Raw genomic sequence first — 21,953 nt, 5'->3', positions numbered from 1 at the left:
CATAAACACCTTGTTGGACAGCATCGTGAGGCCATGTGGCCTGTGCTGGGGGCACCTGGGGAGGCGTTTTCCTTCCGTCCGAGCCCCACGTGGACTGTCGTGAGAGCATGGAGAACCCAGGCAGGGTTCCTAGAACGGGGACCTCTGGAGTCTGGAGCCATCATCTTGGCTGCTGTATTTCACCCAGCTTGCAGCAAGGCCCGGGTCTCACCCAGATCAAGAATTTCCTTTTCAAGACCCCCCTTTTATGAAAGTCTTCTGTTTCTGGGGTGACTGTTCTCTGAATCTCTTACTTCTGGAGCATTGTGGAGTGTGTGGAGATTAAGTGAGTTATGTCTTGTGTTTTTGGGGAAGGCGTTACAGGTCTTAGAAAGCCGTGGCATGGATGGGTGTCCCATGGACGGTGCAGACGTCTCCTGCTGTGGGAATTCCCAGGAAGGATCTACTAACCTGCCTTGCAGCCGCTGAGGAAGCCTGGACCTTCGTCTTGAAGGGGAGACTTGGACGGGCTTTGGTGGCGTTTGGGATCTCAGTGCATAGTGAAGATATGCATTCTAGATGGGGGGCTCTATGGGCAAAGGCGAGAAATGAGCAATGAGATTTTTTTTTTCCTCTTTAAAGGGAAAAGTTGATAAGCCAGCCTGGTGCAATGCAGGGGAGTGATGGGGGTTATTGTTTAGTCGCTCAGTCGTATCCGACCCTTAGTAATCCCGTGGGCTGTAGCACGCCAGGCTTCCCTAAGGAAAAGGCAAGGGCCCTGACGTTAACCCTGCCTGCACAGCGCCCAAAGGAGTCTGATTCTGATTCTCTTAGCATCAGAGCTGCTATCTCCCTTTACCTAGACACGCCTGGGGTCACATACCCATCAGTAACAGATGGCCTTCGTGTAATTTGAAACGATATCATAGGTGACCTTTTGAACCAGCCACCCCCAGCCCCCTGGGGTGAAGAAAGAACAGTAAAGCATGGCAAGATACTTACATAACAACTCGTCTGCCAGCCACGGCCATATGGTATTAACAACTTGATCACGTTGTTATTCACATAGCCGACAATTCGCCCATTCAGAGTGTACGCTTCCGTGGTTTTTAGAATATTCACAGAGTTCCGCACCCATCGCCACAACTGATTCTAAACCATTTCTTCACTCCCCAAAGAACCCCATGGAGCCATGAGAGCTCACTCCTTGTTCAGGCCTCCCCCAGTCCCCAGCCACCGCCTGTCGATGGTCAGCATCTCTGGATTTGTTCATTCTGGATGTTTCGTGTAAATGCAATCACGCAGAGTGTGTGCGCTTCGTGGACGGTTGGTTTTTCACTTGGTGGAACGTTTTCAAGGTTCAACGGTGCTGTTGCATTCGTTTTGATTACCAGACCCCATTCCATTGGGTGAATAGCCCACGTTTGGTGTATCTGTTCATGAGTGAGACACTGTTACTTTTGACGATTTCTATTTTGAAATAATATTAGGCTCACAAGACGTGGCAAAAATATGTGTGTGCGTGGTCTGGTGCTTCAGTTGTGTCCCACTGAACACATGGGATGCCATGAAATGTATAGCCTGCCAGGCTCCTCTGTCCATGGGATTCTCACTGGAGGGAATTGCCCACGGCCTCCTCCAGGGGATCTTCCCAAGCCAGGGACTGAAACCACAGTCTCCTGTACTAGCGCCATCTGGGAAGCAAAAAAAAAATAGCAAATTGAGGTCTAGGTCGTCCCCCGCCTTCCCTGGTCTTTTGTGAAGATACTATGTTATCAAAAGTAGGAAACTGACAGCTGCAGTTTTGCGCTGATGCAGCCCTGGTCTTCATTTTAGCAGTTCTGGGGTGTGTGCCTGCGTGCATGTGGACAGTGTGTGAGCTATAATCATACGTGGAGCTTTAAGTAACCCCCACCGTAATCCAACACAGAAACCGTTCCATTGGCACAGGAAAACCCCTGCGTGCCCCCACTGTATGGTCAGCCTCTGTGGCTCCTGGCAGCCACTGACTTCTCCGGCTCTGTAATTTTGTCCTTTCAAAAATGATCTTTCTGCCATTAGGGTGGTATCATCTGCGTGTCTGAGGTTGTTGATATTTCTCCCGGCAATCTTGATTCCAGCTTGTGGATATTTCTCCCTGCAACCTTTATTACAGCTTGTGCTTCATCCAGCGCAGCATTTCGCGTGATGATGATGTTGTTCAGTTGCTTGGTCATGTCCAACTCTTTGAGACCCCATGGACTCCAGGCTTCGCTATCTTTCACCATCTCCCAGAGCTTGCTCAAACTCATGTCCATCAAGTCGGTGATGCCATCCAACCATCTCGTCTTCTGTCGATCCCTTCTCCTCTTGCTTCAATGTTTCCCAGCATCAGGGTCTTTTCTAAGGAGTCAGTTCTTCGCATCAGGTGGCCAGTGTTGGAGCTTCAGCTTCAGCATCAGTCTTTGCAGTGGATATTCAGCACTGATTTCCTTTAGGATGAACTGATTTCCTTTAGGATGAACTCCTTGCAGTGCGGTCCAAGGGACTCTCAAGAACCTTCTCCAACACCACAGTTCGAAAGCATTAGTTCTTCAGCGCTCAACTTGCTTTGTAGTTCAATTTTCACATCCATGTATGACTACTGGAAAAACCATAGCCTTGACTCGACGGACCTTTGTTGGCAAAGTAATGTCTCTGCTTTTTAGTATGCTGTTTAGGTTGGTCACAACTTTGGCTGTACTCTGCATATAAGTTAAATAAGCAGGATGACAATAAACAGCCTTGATGTAATCCTTTCCCAGTTTTGAAACTGGTCCATTGGGGTGAGGTGTGGCCTAGTATAAGGGGATGGGTAGCCTTTTCTCACCAACTCTTTTCTGTTCATAAAATCCTAAAAGGGCTCAGAGGACTGCATTTTGGAGACATTCCCGGTAGAATTGTTGATGGTTAGAACCAGACACTACCAGGGGCAACTCAGCGTGTTCTGTGAATCTCATCTGGACGGTCCGCCGTGTTACAGACCAACCCGGTTGCAGGGCTTTTTCATACTAAGGTATGGTACCGGCAGTGGCACGGGTTGGAACATGGGTATTGTTTGGCAGGCTTGGGGTGCCATGGGCTAGACGTAGGGTGTTGCTCATTTGTCTTATCAGAAGCCATAAAGCATCCAGGTGCCCTGGCAACCATAACTAGCTGATTGGAAGACGTGAATTCCACATGGATAATGGTGTAGTGCAGTTTCATTTTCTGAGGTCTCCTGCTGATGAAAGTGCGTGATGAGATGCTGTTTGTCAGCGTGATTCAGCCCTTGCTTCCAGTCTTCGCTTGAGGTTTATTCAGTGTTCTTTTCGTCCAAACAACCTTTGCCTTGTTGAATCCCCAGAACACAGACGTAGAGCCCCACTGACATGCCCTCCCTCCAGGTTTTCAGGAAAAAACCCACTTTCTCTTGAGAAACCGCTTCTTTCCTCTTGAACCCACAAAAACTTGTGCTGTCGTCAGGGGCATGCCCTCAACTGATGGATCGGGAGTCTAGTGAGTCTCTTCTTCACGGAACTTGATGCAAATGGACATTGTGCTGTGCTAAGTCGCTTTAGTCGTGTCCAGCTCTGTGTGACCCCATGGACTGTAGCCCACCAGGCTCCTCTGTCCATGGGGATTCTCCAGGCAAGTATACTGGAGTGGGTCTGTTGCCATTCCTTCCCTTCTCCAGGGGATCTTCCCAACCCAGGGATCAAACCCATGTTTCTTATGTCTCCTGCATTGGCAGGCTGGTTCTTTCCTGCTTAGCACCACCTGGGAAGGTATAAATGGACATTGAGTTCCGATTAATTAAAATTCAAGAATAAGCTCTTGAAATTGGCTGTAGCTTCTGGTTGTAAAATGGCCTGAAGGTGATGGCAGGTTTCTTTTCATTTCTGACATCTGTTACTACTTCTGACGCTTAAACCAAATCAGAGAGTGTTATTTTTCTTAGTATTACCTTTTGGTTTTCTTCGTAAACATGGGCGGTTCCTGAAGATCTCTTTCTTGAGGACAGGGGTTCTCCCCTGGGGGCAGTCTTTTAACCCGCCCGCAGGACACTTGGCAAAGTCTAGAGACATGTTTGGTTGTCACATATGATTGATTTGATGGGAAGGAGTGATCCTGGCATCTGAGAATGCTGCCAAACACCCCACCATGGACAGGACAGCCTCTCCCACCTTCTCACACACCAAAGAATTATCTGACCCCAAATGGGCTTCCCTGATGGCTCAGTTGGTAAAGAATCCACCTGCAATGCAGGAGACCCCGGTTCGATTCCTGGATCAGGAAGTTCCCCTGGAGAAGGGAGAGGCTACCCACTCCAGTATTCTTGGGGTTCCCTGGTGGCTCAGCTGCTAAAGAATCTGCCTGCAGTGCTGGAGACCTGCATTCGGTCTCTAGGTTGGGAAGATCCCTTGGAGAAGGGAAAAGCTACCCACTCCAGTATTCTGGCCTGGAGAATCGCATGGACTGTACAATCCATGGGGTCACAAAGAGTCGGACATGACTGAATGGCTTTCACTTTCACTTTCAAATGTCGGTAGTATGAGCTTGGCTGGTTTAGGATTTGCCCCCAAACTTGGCATATATTGAATATTGCCCTTCATCATGTTTCACAGTAGGTTAGCGACTATTGGCATTGGCTCTGAAGCTCTGTGGTAAGGAGTAATACCCTTTGAGTCTTCCTATGATGACTCTGGGGCTTCCCAGGTGGCTCAGTGATAAAGAATCTGCCTGCCAAGCAGGAGACGTGGCATTGATCCCTAAGTCAGGAAGATCCCCTAGAGAAGGACATGGCAACACACTCCAGTATTCCTGCCTGGAGAATCCCCTGGACAGAGAGGAGCCTGGTGGGATATGGTCCATGGGGTCGCAGAGTTGGACTCGACTGAGCACGCATGCACACACACTCTCATGAGGACTCCAATACTCAACATGACTATACTCTTACAAATGAATATACTTGGGTTTCTGTTCCTAAATGTTGTTGTTCGTCACAGGAAGAACTACATTTTTGACAATGTGATCATATGGATAACTTCATAAGCCTCAGTTGGATTCTTTGTGATTTATAGTCTGTTAAAAAGGTTGCGTAATTTTCTTAATGGTCAGTAGTAATTCTAAATCTTATTACTTTGAATACTTGTGGGGAGTTCCCCGGTGGTCCAGGTGGTTAGGACTTGGTCTTTTCCCTTCCAGGGATGCAGGTTTGACCCCTGCTTGGGAAATAGATTCCACAATGTGTGCCATGAGGCCACCAGGGGGAAAAAAAATTGCAAAATCCTCCACATTTGTACTTTTATGAGACACCCCTGTGCACAATTAGCAAATTTTTAACGGAGTCCTAAGATGAAGTTACAGTCCAGAAAGCTCATCTGAAAGGTCATGCCTTCACTTAATGCCTATTTAAGTCAGATTTACAAAGCATTATGTTTTACAGTGATAAAATATGCATAACGTATGATGTAGCATGCTAACCATTTTTCCCCATTGGGTTACAGCTTTATTTCCTGTCTTAACCATTTTCAGATGCATAGTTCACTATCACTGGGCTTCCCTGTGGCTCAGATGGTAAAGAATTCGCCTGCAATGAGGGACACCTGGGTTTGATCCCTGGGTTGGGAACATCCCCTGGAGAAGGGAATGGCAAGCCACTCCAGTATTCTTGCCTGGAGAATCCCCACGGACAGAGGATCCAACGGAGTCACAAAGAGTCAGACACGACTGAGCGACTTTCACTTTCACGGTCATTAAGCACATTCACCTTGTTATACAGCCATCACCACCATCCACGTATAGAACTTTTTCCATCTTTCCTAGCTAACATTACATACGCATTTCAACAACTCTCTATTCCCCTCCCCCAGCGCCTGGCACCCACGGTTCTGCTTTATATTAATATCTCTGCAGTTGAGACTTCTAAGCACCGCACGTAAATGGGATCACATGAGATTCGTCCTTTTGAGCCTGTTTAAGTTGAAATGTCTTTGCAGTTTAATGATGGGGTAGCTTGTGTTTTCCCTCTTGTGGTTAGATAATGTTCCATCGTGTGTGTGTGTGTATGGTGGTTTGGTTACCCCACGGATGGATAGTTGAGTGATCTGTGAAGATATCTTTTAAAGCTGGGTCCCATGACTTCCCTGCTGGTCCTGTGGCTAACACTCCACGCTCCCAAGGCAGGGAGGGGTACGATCCCCAATCGGGGAACTATATCGCATGCTGCAAGGAAGGCCCAACACAGCCCATGCAATAATACATCAATTTTGAAAAAAGAAATAAAGAAGGGGGGGGTCCTTTTATATCTGGCCTGTGGCCACTCTTTTGACCTAGAAAGCAATTCCAGGAGGCGTGTGGGGTCCATGGTATGATACTCACATGGAAAAACTCCAGAATCTTCTTTTATGTTCTTCCTCAAGTGCCTTAATGCACTCTTCTGCTGATTTAGGAACTGTCTTCTGAGATGAGTTTCTATTTGTTCATCCCACCTGCCTCGTTCCAGTCGGCCTCCACAGGAATGACCCAAAGAAGAAACATTTGGGTGCGTAGCAGGCGTGTTCAGAACTGGGCCCTGTGCCGGCCGACATCTCTCGTGCTGCTTTCCAGTGAGATGGCTTTCTCCTGAGCTATATTTAAAAAAATACGTAATTTTACTTATTCATTTATTGTTTAACTCTGCTGGGTCTTCCATTGGGCTTCCCTGGTGGCTCAGCTGGATCCTCAGCAAGAATCCTCTTGCACACTGTTTACAATTGCCAGGACATGGAAGCAACCTAGATGTCCATCGGCAGACGAATGGATAAGAAAGCTGTGGTACATATACACAAGGGAATATTACTCAGCCATTAAAAAGCATACATTTGAATCAGTTCTAAGGAGGTGGATGAAACTGGAGCCTATTATACAGAGCGAAGTAAGTCAGAAAGAAAAACACCAATACAGTATACTAACACATACATATGGAAATTAGAAAGAGTAAGGATGACCCTATATGCGAGATAGCAAAAGAGAAACAGATGTAAAGAACAGACTTTTGGAGTCTATGGGAGAAGGCGAGGGTGGGATGATCTGAGAGAACAGAATGGAAACATGTATATTATCATATGTGAAACAGATCGCCAGTCCAGATTCATTGCATGAGGCAGGGTGCTCAGGGCTGGTGCACTGGGATGATCCTGAGGGATGGGATGGGGAAGGGGATGGGGGGAGGGTCAGGATGGGGAACGCATGTACACCCCTGGCTGATTCATGTCAATGTATGGCAAAAACCACTACAGTATTGTAAAGTAAGTAGCCTCCAATTAAAGAAAAAAAAAAATACAAAAATGTGGTAATACCAAAAAACAAAAAAGGAATCTGCCTGCAGTGTGGGGGACCTGGGTTCGATCCCCGGGTTGGGAAGATGCCCGTGGAGAAGGGAAGGCCGACTCACTCCAGTACCGTTGCTGTTCGGCCTTGCTTTCCAGCTGCAGAGATCGGGGCCTCCTCTCTGTAAAGCTGCGGTGCACGGCCTTGTCACTGCAGTGGCTTCTGTTGTTGCAGAGCTCAGTCTCTAGAGTGCTGGGTCTTCAGTAGTTGTGGAGCACTGGCTCTCAGGGGCATGGGCTCCAGAAGTTGGGGTGCACAGTCTTAGTTGGTCCATGGCATGTGGGGTCTTCCCAGGGCCAGGGATCAAACCCATGTCTCCTGCATTGGCAGGCGGATTCTTCACCACTGAGCCACCAGGGGAACCACCTCCTTAGGAGTTGACCACAGCCCCAGAGAGGGATGGGTGGATGTCCCCTACTGCCCCCTGACTCTGCCTTCCTGTTACCACCTCCTTTGCCTTCTCTGAGAAACTGTCAGCTCTGGTGCTGTGTGTATACACTTTTGAGACACTTTGCAATCAACGTGATGAAGTGTTTATGTGAAAGGGTTCTTGATGATTCCGAAACGGGTCTATAACTCAAGCATCATCTACAAAAAAATAAAAATCAGTGCTCTATATTGGGATCTGATTTTGTCCTGACACGGTTATTGCAATACTAAAATCCTCAAGCAGTTGCTGTTTGCTGACAGGGGTACACAGTAATGTCTTTCAGCTTGGATGAGCTTAGAACTTCACACAGAGCAGTTGAAATGAATTTCTTTTGACACTTGGTTGCCGAGGAAGAACCCAGAATGGATGTTGAGGTTATCTGTTCGTCTGTCACAGGTAAGGAGGGCATTTGAGTGCTGCATGCTAGGATTGGAGCAGGATACTGGTTTGCCAGGGGTGCCACACAGATGTTTGGTCTGAGTTTTGGTTTGGGGTGGAAATTGTAGGGTGCAGACTTGGAGTCTTGACAGAAGTGCATTGGAATAGTTGAAAATCTGTTAAATAATGTATATTCTGTCTGGCAAATTACCTTGCTCAACGAAGTGCTTTGGTAGCATCTTTGGGTCTTTTAAAACACACAGCTATCTTTTATTATTTTTTTTTTCAAACTAAATAAGGCGCTGCGATTGGCTTTTTATTTTGTAAACCTGAAGCAAAGCTTCGTCGGGAAGGCAGATCCTCACTGCTGCGGGATTTTCTGATTTATGTGACTGATTAATTTGAAGCATGATTCACGGTTTAACATTCTTTCTGTCTTAAATTAATGACATTACTGGGTTCACATTTTGTCTTTATTTTAGTGTTGCTGATTAATTTTAAGTGTGATTCATATTTTAGGCTATAGTTTCTTTGTTAAATTAATTATGTTATTGGGTACTTTGTTCTTTGGTTTACAGATGTTCTAATTGGAGGCATTGCATTTCAAAGTGATAAAGGGCTGGGTATTTCCTGACCTTAAAAATTTTTTCCATCCACTTTAAAGACATTTTTCTGTGTGGCCACATAGTGTTTGGTTTATAAAATCTCAGTTCAGTTCAGTCGCTCAGTGGTGTCCGGCTCTTTGTTACCCCGGGGACCGCAGAACACCAGGCCTCCCTGTCCATCACCAACTCCCAGAGCTTGCTCAAACTCGAGTCCATCAAGTTGGTGATGCCATCCAACCATCTCATCCTCTCTCGTCTCCTTCTCCTCCCGCCTTCAGTCTTTCCCAGCATCAGGGTCTTTTCCATTGAGTCAGTTCTTCACATCAGGTGGCCAAGTATTGGAGTTTCAGCTTCATCATCAGTCCTTCCGATGAATATTCAGGACTGATTTCCTTTAAGATTGACTGGTTGGATCTCCTTGCAGTCCAAGGGACTCTCAAGAGTCTTCTCCAACACCACAGTTCAAAAGCATCAATTCTTCGGTGCTCAGCTTTATGGTCCAACTCTCACATCCATACATGACTGCTGGAAAAACCATAGTTTTGACTAGAGGGACCTTTGTCAGCAAGGTAATATCTCTGCTTTTCAATACGCTGTCTAGGATGGTCCTAGCTTTTCTTTCAAGGAGCAAGCGTCTTTTCAGTTTCATGGCTGCAGTCACCATCTGCAGCGATTTTGGAGCCCAGGAAAATAAAGTCAGCCACTGTTTCCATTGGTTCCCCATCTATTTGCCATGAAGCGGTGGGACTGGACGCCATGATCTTTGTTTTTTGAATGTTGAGTTTTAAGCCAAAATATACATTCCTCTAAAACACAGAAGTTAAGCTGCAGATACGTTTTCAACCGAGTCTTTTCACAGTGTTTACTTACATAGAATACTGTCACTTTGCGTTCTGGAGCTGTTTGTCTTTGCCTAGCGTGGGATGTAGGTCGAATATTAATTTTGTGTGAAACTCAAGATAAGCCGGGAGCAGATGGATTTACGGCTCTCCAAACCTGTGAAATCTGCGGCGACGGAGAGTTCTTGAATACGAATCAAGAAATTCTGGACTGTGGCTAGCCAGGGCTGGCGTGACCTGATTTGCCACAAAATGCATCATCCTGCTGGGGATCCATTTCCTGCGACGTGCTTCCTCGGCTTTGGTCCTGACTCTCTGACGCTGCTGCATTTGGACTCCCTTTGAAAGGATGAGACGGCTCCTTCATGTAGGAGCCTGGGGCGTGGGGGTCAGGCTTGCTCCATAACCCCTGGGGGGAATTCCAGGTCCCAGGGGCTGCAGCAAATTCTCAGGTGTGTTCAGTTGCTGGAGGTTGAGGAGCATCTGCACCCCTGACTCTTTGTAGCCACGTAGGGTGCAGAAGGGACTTCCCAGGTGGCTCAGTGGTAAAGAACCCATCTGCCCATACAGGAGACGGAGGTTCGATCCCTGGGTCGGGAAGATTCCCCTGGAGGAGGAAATGGCAACCCACTCCAGGATTCTTGCCTGGAGAATCCCACAGACGGAGGAGCCTGGCAGGGCTACAGTCCAGGGGGTCACAAAAGAGTTGGACACGACTGAGCAGCAAGAACAGGGTACGCGCATAGCTGTATGGTCATCGCCACAATTTAATTTTAGAGTATTTTCAGTACCCTCCCAAAGAAACCTCCTCCCCCAGAGCAGTCACTCCCTACATTTTTCTTGCTCTCCTCAGCGCCACCCCCGCGGCCCCACCCCCGCAGCTGAAGACCTGTTGTGTATCTCTGTGGATTTGCCTGTATTGGGCATTCCCCGTAAATCCTATGTTATATGGCCTTTCGTGACTTGGTTTCTCTCACTTTTCACAGTGTTTTCAAGACTCACGTATGTTGTAGGCTGTGTCCATGGCTTCCTTCCTTTTTATAGCCAAATAGTACTATTTCCTGGTTCAGTTCAGTCGCTCAGTCGTGTCTGACTCTTTGCGGACCCCATGGACTGCAGCACGCCAAGCTTCTCTGTCCAGGGGATTCTCCAGGCAAGAATCCTGGAGTGGGTTGCCATGCCCTCCTCCAGGGGAATCTTCCCGACCCAGGGATCGAACCCACGTCTTCTGCATTGGCAGGCTGTTTCTTTACCGCCGAACCGCCTGGGAAGAAGCCCCGGGGTATTGGCAGTATCGGGGCCCCAGATCCTCTGGGTAAAACTGCAGAGGAAGGTCCACTGCTCGCTAAGGCTGTGATGAGATGCTTAAGACTCTTTGCTGAGAACAGTAAACCTTCCCCACCCGCCCAACACCCACATACCCCAAGTGGAGGTGGTAACCCGCCCCTTTGGCTTCCCTGCACCCTCGCCTCCAAAGTAAACTGCTTCAGTGGGAGGTGGCCCTGGAGCTGACAATGATGGGGTGTCAGTAGGAACGCGCCACACCTGTGAGCGTCGAAGCCCAGCGGTATGTCACGCCCAGCTGGAGGATGGAACAGAAGGGAGCCCTGGAAATGCTGGGCTGAAAAGGACTCTGTTGGCGATGTCACAAGCGACATCCTGTGTCCTCCGTGGTCCCCCCGCGGCAGGATGCGCGGGCGTGTTTGGCACTGAGACCAAGCTGGCAAGCAAGGCGGCCTTGGTTGGGGGGTGGCGGGAAACTGAATCGGCCGTTTCTTTTAAGGATATTGCAAATTGTTGCAGCCTCTGGCGTCCCAAGGAAGCTTGGGACAGCTTGCCAGACAGATAGCATGGATAATAAATAACAGAAAGAAAAAGAAAAGAAATGAAACCATGATGCTTTCTTTTCCATGAAAGTCATTTTTATCCTGTTTGCAAAAAACCATAGATTGTACCAAAGACGGTTATCCTAGGAGTTAGATTGAAATCATTCACAGAAGTAAGCTCTCTGGCAAACTGAAAACCCCAGGGGAGGGGATTTTGCATCTTTATTTAATGTAAAAATTCCTCGAAGCAAAGACAGGCAGGCATTATGTTGTGGTTCCAAGTAGTTTATTGGTTTTTTAAATTTAATTTTCCCTTAAATATTTGCGAATGTGTGAATTACTCTGTGTGCCAACTGTGGAAAATAAAGCCACAGAGAGATGGGAGGAGGGAGGTGTCAGATAAATTCCTGTTCAGCAGAGAATTGAAGCGTACTGTTATAACAGAATCCGTCTCCACACCAACGGGATGCAAGAAAGCTGTAACAGATTTGAAACTTGCAACTGTGTGTCCACCATCAGGGCCTTGGAAAGCCCTCCCAGGCATCCTTGCAAGCTCCCGTCTGAAATTTTTGCTGTCATGGGGCTTTACGACCCCTGCCTTTGGGGTGGCAAAGAAGGCACAACTTTATTTTTAGCCTCTTGTAGGGAACAGCCTTGACCTGTCTTGTGTCAATGCTTACTGATCAAATTGGAAATTGGAGCCAGAATAATTAGATTGACTCGCCAGATTTCACGTGTGAGCTGAGAAAGGAGTCGAACGCACACCCTGTTTGCTCTTGCAGGGACTGAGGGAGGAAATGATTGGGAGATGTTTGAGCTGGTTGTTGCTTTCCTTTACTTGCATGGAGTTGCAGTTGGGGATTCCAGATCCCCATACAGCCACGCCCAGGGGGGAAAGTTCTTTGTTTTCCTGAGCCCCATGGGAGACAGAGGCACATAGTGACATGAAGAGAAACCAGAAGCAAGCATCATGGAGCTGCGAGCTGGTTTAAACCCCTGCCCCGTCTCTGCACGTCAGCTCAGTGATTCTTCTTTCCCTGGAAGCCAGCAAGAGATGGAGCACACAGCCACTTTGCACGCTGGGTGTGAGCTCTCTTCAGCCACTGGGAGTGGCAAAAAGTCAAACAAGGGAACAGGGGAAGGTGGAGATGACCAGGAGAACCCTTTTTCATGGGTTCATGAAAGTAAAGGGAGCCATGCTGGTTCCAGCTTTTTTTTTTTCTTGTTCTTTTTTTGACTGCACTGCCAGGGAATTCCTTGGTACAGTGTTAATACAGGATGAGATGGTTGGATGGCATCACCGACTCGATGGACAGGAGTTTGAACAAGCCGTGAGAGTTGGATGGACAGGGAGGCCTGGTGTGCTGCAGCCAGTGGGGTCGCAAAGAGTCAGACACGACTGAGCGACTGAATTCACAACAGGCTGAGCAGCGCTTTGCTGATGTTCCCATGGCAACCTGATTCCCAAGCTGGTAGTCTTCGCAAGGGTCATGTGTCTGACATGTTGATTCCTTTACTTAGTTCTGTTCGGGTGCTATGAGCCTAGCTCCTGGGAGCAAGAATTCCTTATGTGTGTGTGTGTGTGTGCGTGCGTGCGTGCGAGTGTGCGTCCTTAGCCGCTCAGTAGTGTCTGGCTCTTTGCAACCTCCTGGACTGTAGCTGTCCAATTTCCTCTGTCCATGGGATTCTCCAGGCAAGAATCCAAATAAATAAATATCGAGTGTATATTTACTTACAAACATATAGTAGATGTTAAATGTATTTTTTTGGTTGTTCAGCTGCTAAGTTGTGTCCGACTCTTTGTGACCCCATGGACTGCAGCTGGCCAGGCCTCCCTCCCTGTCCATCACCACGTCCTTCCTGGAGTTTGTCTGCTCAGACTTGAATTCATATCTGGGATAGGTGTGAAGGGGAGGGAAACAATCTTAAGGAATTCTCTTGTTATCAAGTGGTCGGTCTAATACCAAGCACTATATATTTATATTTATGAATGCATTTATTTATAAACATAATGTAAATATATATTATTATATTTAGGTTGTATTATATATTAATATTATAATATAATATATACTATTAATATGCATTAATACATACTATAATAGTGTAATCTATACTAAATTTAATTAATATATATTATAAATATAATTAATATAAATATGTGTACAAATATACAATGTACAATATATTTTATGTTCATTATAATTGTGTATTATATATTAATATGTATTATAATATATACTAATATATTAATACATATTAATAATACATAATATAATATAAATATAATTGATATATTAACATAATATAAATACAGTATAAATGTTTCTTTATTTGGCTGCACCACATCTCAGGTGCAACACCCAGAATCTTCAGTTACGGCACCAAGACCTCTTAACTGTAGCATGTAGGATCCATCTCCGCAAGCCAGGATCGAAACCCACCTGCCTCCCTGCCTGTCCACTGGGACCACAGAGCCCCAGCCACAGGACCCCGCCCCCCCCCCCCCCCACCCCAGGGAAGTCCCGAGAATTCTTAATTTTTATCCAGTGCACCTAAGTCCTTTGTTCTTGTGATACTAAGTATGTGAATTAAGCATTACAGGCAGATGAGGTTTATGAATCGAAGGTTTATTTCCAAGAAATTCAGGTGGATGACGGCTGACCTTTAATCACTCCTGTGTGGTGGCTGTTCTGATGGATGGGATTCCCATGGCTTTGGTGCTACTGCTGTTTGAAAGAGGGTAGTGAGTAAGATCGGATATTGAAGTGGATAGCATCGGTTAGGAGGAGGGCATGGCAACCCACTGCAGTATTCTTGCCTGGAGAATCCCCATGGACAGAGGAGCCTTGGCGGGATACGATCCATGGGGGGTCGCAAAGAGTCAGACACGAATGAGCAGCTGATCACGCAGCACAGCATCGGTTATGGGTTGTGGGACAGACGTTGCAACTATAGTTTAGACGCTATATGTCTGCTGGCATCTGACGTGTATACTCTTAGCTTGTTAACATAAACTCGGAGAGTTGGGGGGGTGAACCCCCCAACCCAAGTCATGATGAGGTTTGGGGGGCTTATGGGGGGAAAGAATCATGGAAAAGGGTGGTTGAGCACAGGAAGCACCTGGCAGGGAAGACCCAGTACGGATCCCAGAGATGGAGCCATCATTTCTTGGGTTCTGCCGTCCCAGCTATGGAGGGCTCCTATTTACTCCCTGTGCCCTTCAGCAAAAGCTCTGAGGTTTCAGCCTCACTGTTGGTGCCCTGCAGAAGAATGATACCTTTGCCTTCGTGTGTGCATTAAACGACAGCTGTCCACGGGAAGCACTTAGCGCAATGTCGGGCCCTTCAGCAGCCACTGGGGCAGTGCGATGCGTTTCGTCAGCATTTTGCAGCAGAAGAGATGCCGGGGTTGCACAGCCTCTGTCTGTCTGTCTTCTCTCAGATGCCACGTTTCGTATCCCAGGTCACTGCTCTCCCATGTCCCAGCAGATTAAAGTTCTTTTTTCTCTTTTGTTGCTTCCCCGGTGGCTCAGCTGCTAAAGAATCCACCTGCAATGCAGGCAACCTGGGTTTGAGCCCTGGGTTGGGAAGATGCCCCCTGGAGAAGAGAAAAAGGCTACCCACTGCAGTATTCTGACCTGGAGATTTCCATGGACCGTACAGTCCATGTGGTCACAAAGAGCAGGACACGACTGAGCGACTTTCACCCTCACCGTTGTTCAGTCGCGTGGTGAGGGGGGTAGTTTGCAGTTTCACCATGTCCTTGGCTCAGCTCTGTCCTCTTCCCTCTGTCTTTATCTTGCCTTCTCAAGAAGTTGTTAAGACTTTTTCATTGCAGATAAGAGAGGTTGAATAATCTGTTTCTGTGTATCCCATCTCGGACCTTTTACAACCCATGTTTGCTGTTTTCTCTTCTGCATGAAAACAGCCATGGGGAAAAAAAATTCGCTTTCAGTGGGATTCATCACCACCATTTGTAACTGATTTCTAAATAGGGTTTGTTTTTTGTTTATTATGGTTCTTGAATCATTGCAATGCAATCTACATAAGTACTCTCTACTTGAAGGGGAAAATCAATGAGTGAGTCTGGGGTGAGGGTGGAGGGGCATCTTTGGGGGGTGCTTCTGAGCATCTGGAGCTTTCACAGATCCTGGTGTTTACGTACCACTGGAAACTTAGGATGTGAAGGTGGTGAAGAATCGCACTGCGGTTCTCCTGTGTTCCGTATGGTAGAGAACTCTGGCCGATTTTCACGCCTGATAACGGTGACTGAACAGGAGACGTGATGGCCAGTGAAGGCTCGGCCACCACCCTCCCGAGAACAAAATGTTCTTCCTGTCTGCGTGCCTCCCTGGGTCCTGCTTAGCTACCGGAAACCCAGCCTGCTCTGGGGAGCCCGTGGGTGTCTCCTGGGGGTGGACAGCTTAGCCTGGCTCCCTGCCCACCCTACCACCCAGTGTGGGGAGGCCCCCCCATCAAACCCCACGTCTGCTCATTCAGAACCTGCCTGCCTGTCCAGGGTCTGGGGTGCTGGAGTGCTGACGGGTGACAACGCTCACCTGTTTGGAGTGTCATCCAGGTTGGAGAACCCCGGGGAAGGTCATTCAGAATCTGGGGGCCTCCTCCAGCCCCCAGTGTCCGCCACTTGCGCTCACTGCCCAAATCTAGCGTGGGGAGGTATGCGGACCGGTGGAGCCCCAGTGTCCGCCACTTGCGCGCACTGCCCAAATCTAGCGTGGGGAGGTATGCGGACCGGTGGAGCCCCAGTGTCCGGCACTTGTGCGCACTGCCCAAATCTAGCGTGGGGAGGTATGTGGACCGGTGGAGGGGTGGGGTTGATCTGCTCTTCCCCCAGCTAGAGGACTCCCTGACCTTCTCCCCTCACCCTCCCCAGGGCCCTTTGGCTGGAATACCTGCCAGTATTCACTCCCCAGCCCACACCCAGCTCGGCCCCACCCCTCCCCAACCCAGCACCCCCCACCCTTTCCTAAGCCCACCATCGACCCTAAGCCAGCCCTCACCTCCCCGCCCCACCCCCACCATCGCCTCCCCTCTCTCCCTGACTTAACACCCCCACCTGATACTGCCCGAGCTCCCCGCCACGGACTAACCCGCCCACCTGAGACCCCAGAGAACTGCCAACAGGAATTGCTTAGGAAAAGTGAAGTCACCGAGTTGTGTCCGACTCTCTGCGACCCCATGGACTGTAGCCGGCCAGGCTCCTCCGTCCATGGGATTCTCCAGGCCAGAATACTGGGGGGGGTTGCCCCCCCTTCTCCAGGGGACTCTTCCCAACCCAGGGATCAAACCTGGGTCTCCTGAATTGTAGACAGATGCTTTACCGTCTGAGCCACCAGGGAAGATTTTCTTGGGAAGGAGCAGCATTTATACAGCAGGGTGAACTTGTTTGAGATTCCTGAGAAAGCACCTCCAAGAATTTTTTATATCCGTGCATATGTTACTGTAATAACCTCCCCGCTTTTATGTATCTGTGTTCTAAAAGGGGGCTTCTCTGGTAGCTCAGCTGGTAAAGAATCCTCCTGCAATGGGTGGGGGAGACCTCGGTTTGATCCCTGGGTTGGGAAGATTCCCCTGGAGAAGGAAAAGGCTACCCACTCCAGTTTTCTGGCCTGGAGAATCCTGTGGACTGTACAAGTCCATGGGGTCACAAAGAGTCGGACACGACTAAGCGACTTTCACTTGACTTCACTTCATTCTAAGAGGAACACAGTTGTGACTGGGTGCATTTTTAGGCAGAGAGTAGTAAGTGTTAGTTGTCAGGGATTCCTAGGTCGTGGGGAAAATTACTCAATGACAGCATTCCATATTAATGCAGCTCTCCCTGCCCCCACCCCCTACCCCCGCTTTCTGCTTTACTCTCTTCTGGCGTTTCTTCTAGGAATTTGTCCTTAGCCATCTTTAGTGGTGGACTTCCCGGGTGGTTCAGCAGTAAAGAACCTGACTGCCAATGCAGGAGCCCCAGGAGACGCGGGTTTGTTCGATTCCTAGGTTGGGAAGATCCCCCGGAGTAGGAAATGGCAACCCACTCCAGTATTCTTGCCTGGAGCATCCCATGGACAGAGGAGCCTGGTGGGCTACAGTCCATGGGGTTGCGGAGTCAGACACGACGGAGCGACTGAACCTGGATTTTTGCGGTGCCTTGCCTAGAGAGGGGAGAATTATTTTGGAGCTTAACTTCTCAAGAAGCCACAGGAAATACATTTTTAGCCTTGAGGGATCCGTGTTTTGTCCTTGGAGATTAAAGTCATGTTCAAACAAAACTTTTTTTTTTTTTTTTTTAAAGAGCCACGGACTAGAATCACCATGTCATACCTCGGTGGGTTTATTTTGTTTTCTTGTCCTCAATTTATTAGCATATACCTGTATTCGTGCGGGCTTCCCCAACTCTGCCTACGGCACAGCTTGCATTTCCTCTGTCCGAGGCAGACTGCTTTAAGAGCATCTTGAAATTTCAGAACTTGCATTTCATTGTCACCTTGGTGTCAGCTAACCGAGTGGAGATGTCACACTTTCAGAGGTCTCCAGAGCAGTGCGTGCGTGTGTACTCAGTCACTTCAGTCGTGTCCGACTCTCTGCAACCCCATGGACTGTAGCCCGCCAGGCTCCTCTCTGTCCAGGGGATTCTCCAGGCAAGAACGCTGGAGTGGGTTGCCATTTCCTCCTCCAGGGGATCGTGCCAGCCCAGGGATCGAACCCATGTCCCTTCTGATTTCCTGCACAGGCAGGCAGCTTCTTGACCACGGAGCCACCTGGGAAGCCCCACTCCAGAGCAGAGTTTCGGTTGAACCAAGTATAAGTTCCATGATGTTAAGATGTAGACACATTCAAACAGCCTGGAACAGACCTGGCCAGGTTCCTGCCCTGCCTTTGCAAAAGCCTCTCGCCTCCGTGATGTTTTCCTTTCTCACCTGTGTGTTTGCACAGCTGTGCTTTTCTTCTAGTGAGGTTATAGAAATTAGACTTTGCAGGGAGTGGAGCTTTGGCATCCTGGTGAATGGGGAGGGGACTTCAGAATGCCCAAGTGAGGGGGCAAACCCATGTCCTGAGCCTGTGCGTGGTCTGGCCACTCCGCCCTGTAATATACACGGTGGTTCTCAGACCCCCGTCTGACACTCAGATTCGCTCAGGGGGCTCGCTCTGGGTCAGGAAGATCCCCTGGAGAAGGAAATGGCAACCCACTCCAGTACTCTTTGCGTGGAGAATCCCATGGACAGAGGAGTCTGGAGGGCTAGAGTCCCTGAGGTTGCAAAGAGTTGGACACGATTGAGCACCCAAGGCCACGGTCAGCTGGATAATAGTCCAACAACATGCGAGTCCTGAAGGTTTTGTTGCCAATAATAAGACTAGATGGGCGTATCACGTTTTATTTCCCTTTGCTGGCAGCGAAGTGGCTTAACAGCTTTGTTGATAAGAGGGTGCTCAATATTCCGTGTTTGAAACGTAAATACCTTTTTGCCCAAATGTTAACCTGGCTTCAGGGTTTCGATGTACAGGGTTCATATAATAAATAATTCCCTCTATTGAATTGCTGGCTGCATGGCTCCTGGGTGCCGCCGCCTTTCAGACGCCCTCCTTGCCCACGTCTTGCTGGCTTTTAGGGAGAGGTCGGCAAACGTGAAAAGGAATCCGGAACCGTGGTTTGAATCCCTGGGACATTGGAAGAATTGAACGCTAGCAGGGGAACCAAGCAGAGCTTGTAAATTGAGGTGCAGTTTTCTGTTTCATATGTCCGCACCCCGGGTGGGTTTGGTCACCAGCCTGAGTTGAACACAGTGCCAGATTCTCTCAGCTAACATCTGGTAACAGTATCCCTCCAGTCCGCTACACATGGAGCAGTTTGCCATGAAATCAGCAAACTGTGTTGGGAACAGAACTTCCTGAAGGTTTAGGCAATTCTGTTTCAATGTCATCATTTACATACAGTCCGTTCTCCCAGACTTAAGGAGGGCTGAACATCAAGTACACGGGAAGCCAGTCAGCCGTGGGTTATTTGTTTATTTTTGCAGTCTGCTCTTGGAGACCGCTCATGTTCACCTGCACTCCGCACAGTTGATTTTGTAAATAAAATCACGGGGAGACTGTTCAGGGAGGGAGCAGACGGCCGCACTCACGACTGGGAGGACATCGGAGGCGGACGCGTGGCTTCATTAGTGAAGAGTGGATGTGAAGTGTTTCGCAAGTACTTTGAAGATGCTGAGCCACGATGCTTAGATGTGGCGCTCGTCAAGCTGCTTATGGCTCCTAGGGAAGATGAGAAGTGCTTATTATTATTTCTCGCGCCAGCCAGCCCTCTAAACTCTTGAGTGTCTGTCGTAAGCACGGGTCAGCAAAGTCGGCCGTTCACCATAGAATAGCACCAGGGCAGCTTTGCTTCCGACGGGGCCATCAGGCAGGGTCTGGAGATACTGGTGGTTGTTAACAACTTGGGTAAGAGTGCTCCGGGTTTTTCTCGTGGGTGGAGGCTGGTGGGCAGGCCAGCGCCCCCTGCCACGAGGAGTCAGCATCATCCCCCAGCATCTGTGTCTACCCGGGACAGCCCACAACATCCGCGGACAGGGTCCCGCCTCCTGGGTGGGCATCGCCGCCCTTGTTGGGACCTACCCCACGCTCACATCTCTGAGGTTCTGAAGCCATGCATTAAACACCCTTCCCTCTCAGCGTGGCCTCTTCTGTTCTGGGGGAGTTAAGTTTCCCCCTGGATCTGGCTCAGTATCTTGTCGGTCCTCACTCCCCACTCCCCACTGTCTAGAGTGCCGCCCACTGACACCCCCACCCCCCCACCCCCCCCACCCCTGCCCCGCGCTTCCATTGTAGTCTCTGGAAATGCACATGTCAGCATCTGTCGTCGCCCTCTCTGGGATGCATGAGTTTCATCTTGTTTTAGATTTCGCTTTAAATTCATTCAACCAGGCTTCTTCCCTGGTGGCTTAGACGGTAAAGAATCTGCCTGCCAATGCAGGAGACCCTGGGCTCGATCCCCTGGGTCGGGACAATCCCCTGGAGGAGGGAATGGTAACTCACTGTAGTACTCTTGCCTGGAGATTTCCACAGACTGATGGGCTGCTGTCCATGGGGTTGCAAAGAGCCAGACAGGACTGAGTAGCTAACGCTTTTGCTTTTCACTTTCAATTTGTTCATGGAGGCTGGTGAGTGTGTAGCGGGGTCTTTGCTGGATACGTGCGAGAGGATGGGAAGTCATCACAGGGCTTTCAGCCATGAATCCGAGTGTGGACGAGGTTTGTCGCCAGGGTATACACGGGAGTCCTTAATGTGCCCAGGATCGTCCTGTAGCTGTCTTTTTTGTCACGTAAAGGCAGACAGTTCCCTTGACTGACTCAGTGAAAGGGTGCAGGGCAGTTGGGTTTCCCAGGTGGCTCAGTGGCAGAGAATCCACAAGCTGATGCTCCAGGAGACCTGGGTTTGATCCCCTGGGTCAGGAAGATGCCCTGGAAGAGGGCATGGCAACCCACTCCAGTATTCTGGCCTGGAGAATCCCAGGGACAGAGAAGCCTGATGGGCTACAGTCCATGTGGGTCACAGAGAGCTGGACTTGACTGAGCGGCTAAACATCAACAGCACAGAGGCACAGGAGGTGGTGTCCAGCCCGAGCGGGGAGAGCCGTGTCCTGGTGGAGGGGCTTGCAGTGTCCCCCAGCCTTCTTGGGGAACCCCAGGGAGTAAGCTGGTGGGGGACCCCGGACTCCCACATCACAGCTTACCTTAACACCCATCACACCTGGAGCCTCTCGTTATGCATAATCAGGTGGAGGCTTTATATAATTGACACTGATGCTCATTCATGAAGCAAAAGTCATAAATGAGATTAATCATTAAGGGAGAGACTTAAGTCCTCAGTGGATACAAGGACCCAGAGTAAAGCAAATTAGAAATATATATTCAACGCTGATAGAAACGGAGAGGGGTGTTTAAAGGCCTCCAGGCTTGAAGCTGAGCCAAAGAATTGACGCTTTTGAATTGTGGTGCTGGAGAAGACTCTTAAAAGTCCCTTAGACTGCAAGGAGATCCAACCAGTCCATCCTAAAGGAGATCAACCCTGAATATTGATTGGAAGGACTGATGCTGAAGCTGAAACTCCAATACTTTGGCTACCTGATGCGAAGAACTGACTTATTGGAAAAGATCCTGATGCTGGGAAAGACTGAAGGCAGAAGGAGAACAACAGAGGATGGGATGGTTGGATGGTGTCACAGACTTTATGGACGTGAGTTTGAGCAAACTTCAGGAGATCATGAAGGACAGGGAAGCCTGGTGTGCTGCAGTCCGTGGGGTCACAAAGAGTCAGACATGACTGAGCGACTGAACAGCAAGGAAGACTTGGAGCATATCTGCTGCTTTACTTTAGAATGCGAGCCTTGTTGTCACGCCAGAGGACTCAACTGCCCCGACAGTGGATCCTATAGAATTCTTCGCCTTTTCATTTATTTCATGAAATTCTGGGGGCATTTTTCCTCCCAGAGATATTAATTGGGAACAACAGTGAAT

General features: G+C 48.8%; 1 protein-coding gene across 12 annotated transcripts in view; it reads left to right on the top strand.

The window, feature by feature from the left end:
* The window catches only part of TBL1X (transducin beta like 1 X-linked), a 247,727-nt gene that overhangs the window by 96,066 nt on the left and 129,708 nt on the right, over positions 1–21,953 (top strand). For 2 of the 12 annotated variants that reach the window (XM_070784367.1, XM_070784368.1), the window contains one exon: positions 2,859–3,013. The exons of the other annotated variants lie outside the window; for them this stretch is intronic. The gene's annotated coding sequence lies outside the window, so the exon portion shown is untranslated. The remainder of the gene's footprint in view (positions 1–2,858; positions 3,014–21,953) is intronic. 12 annotated transcript variants of the gene reach the window in all.

This window comes from Bos indicus, chromosome X (assembly GCF_029378745.1).
Source record: "Bos indicus isolate NIAB-ARS_2022 breed Sahiwal x Tharparkar chromosome X, NIAB-ARS_B.indTharparkar_mat_pri_1.0, whole genome shotgun sequence".
Lineage (NCBI taxonomy): Eukaryota > Metazoa > Chordata > Mammalia > Artiodactyla > Bovidae > Bos > Bos indicus.
Note: the sequence above shows the minus strand (reverse complement) of the source record. Positions and strands in the feature narration are given on the sequence as shown.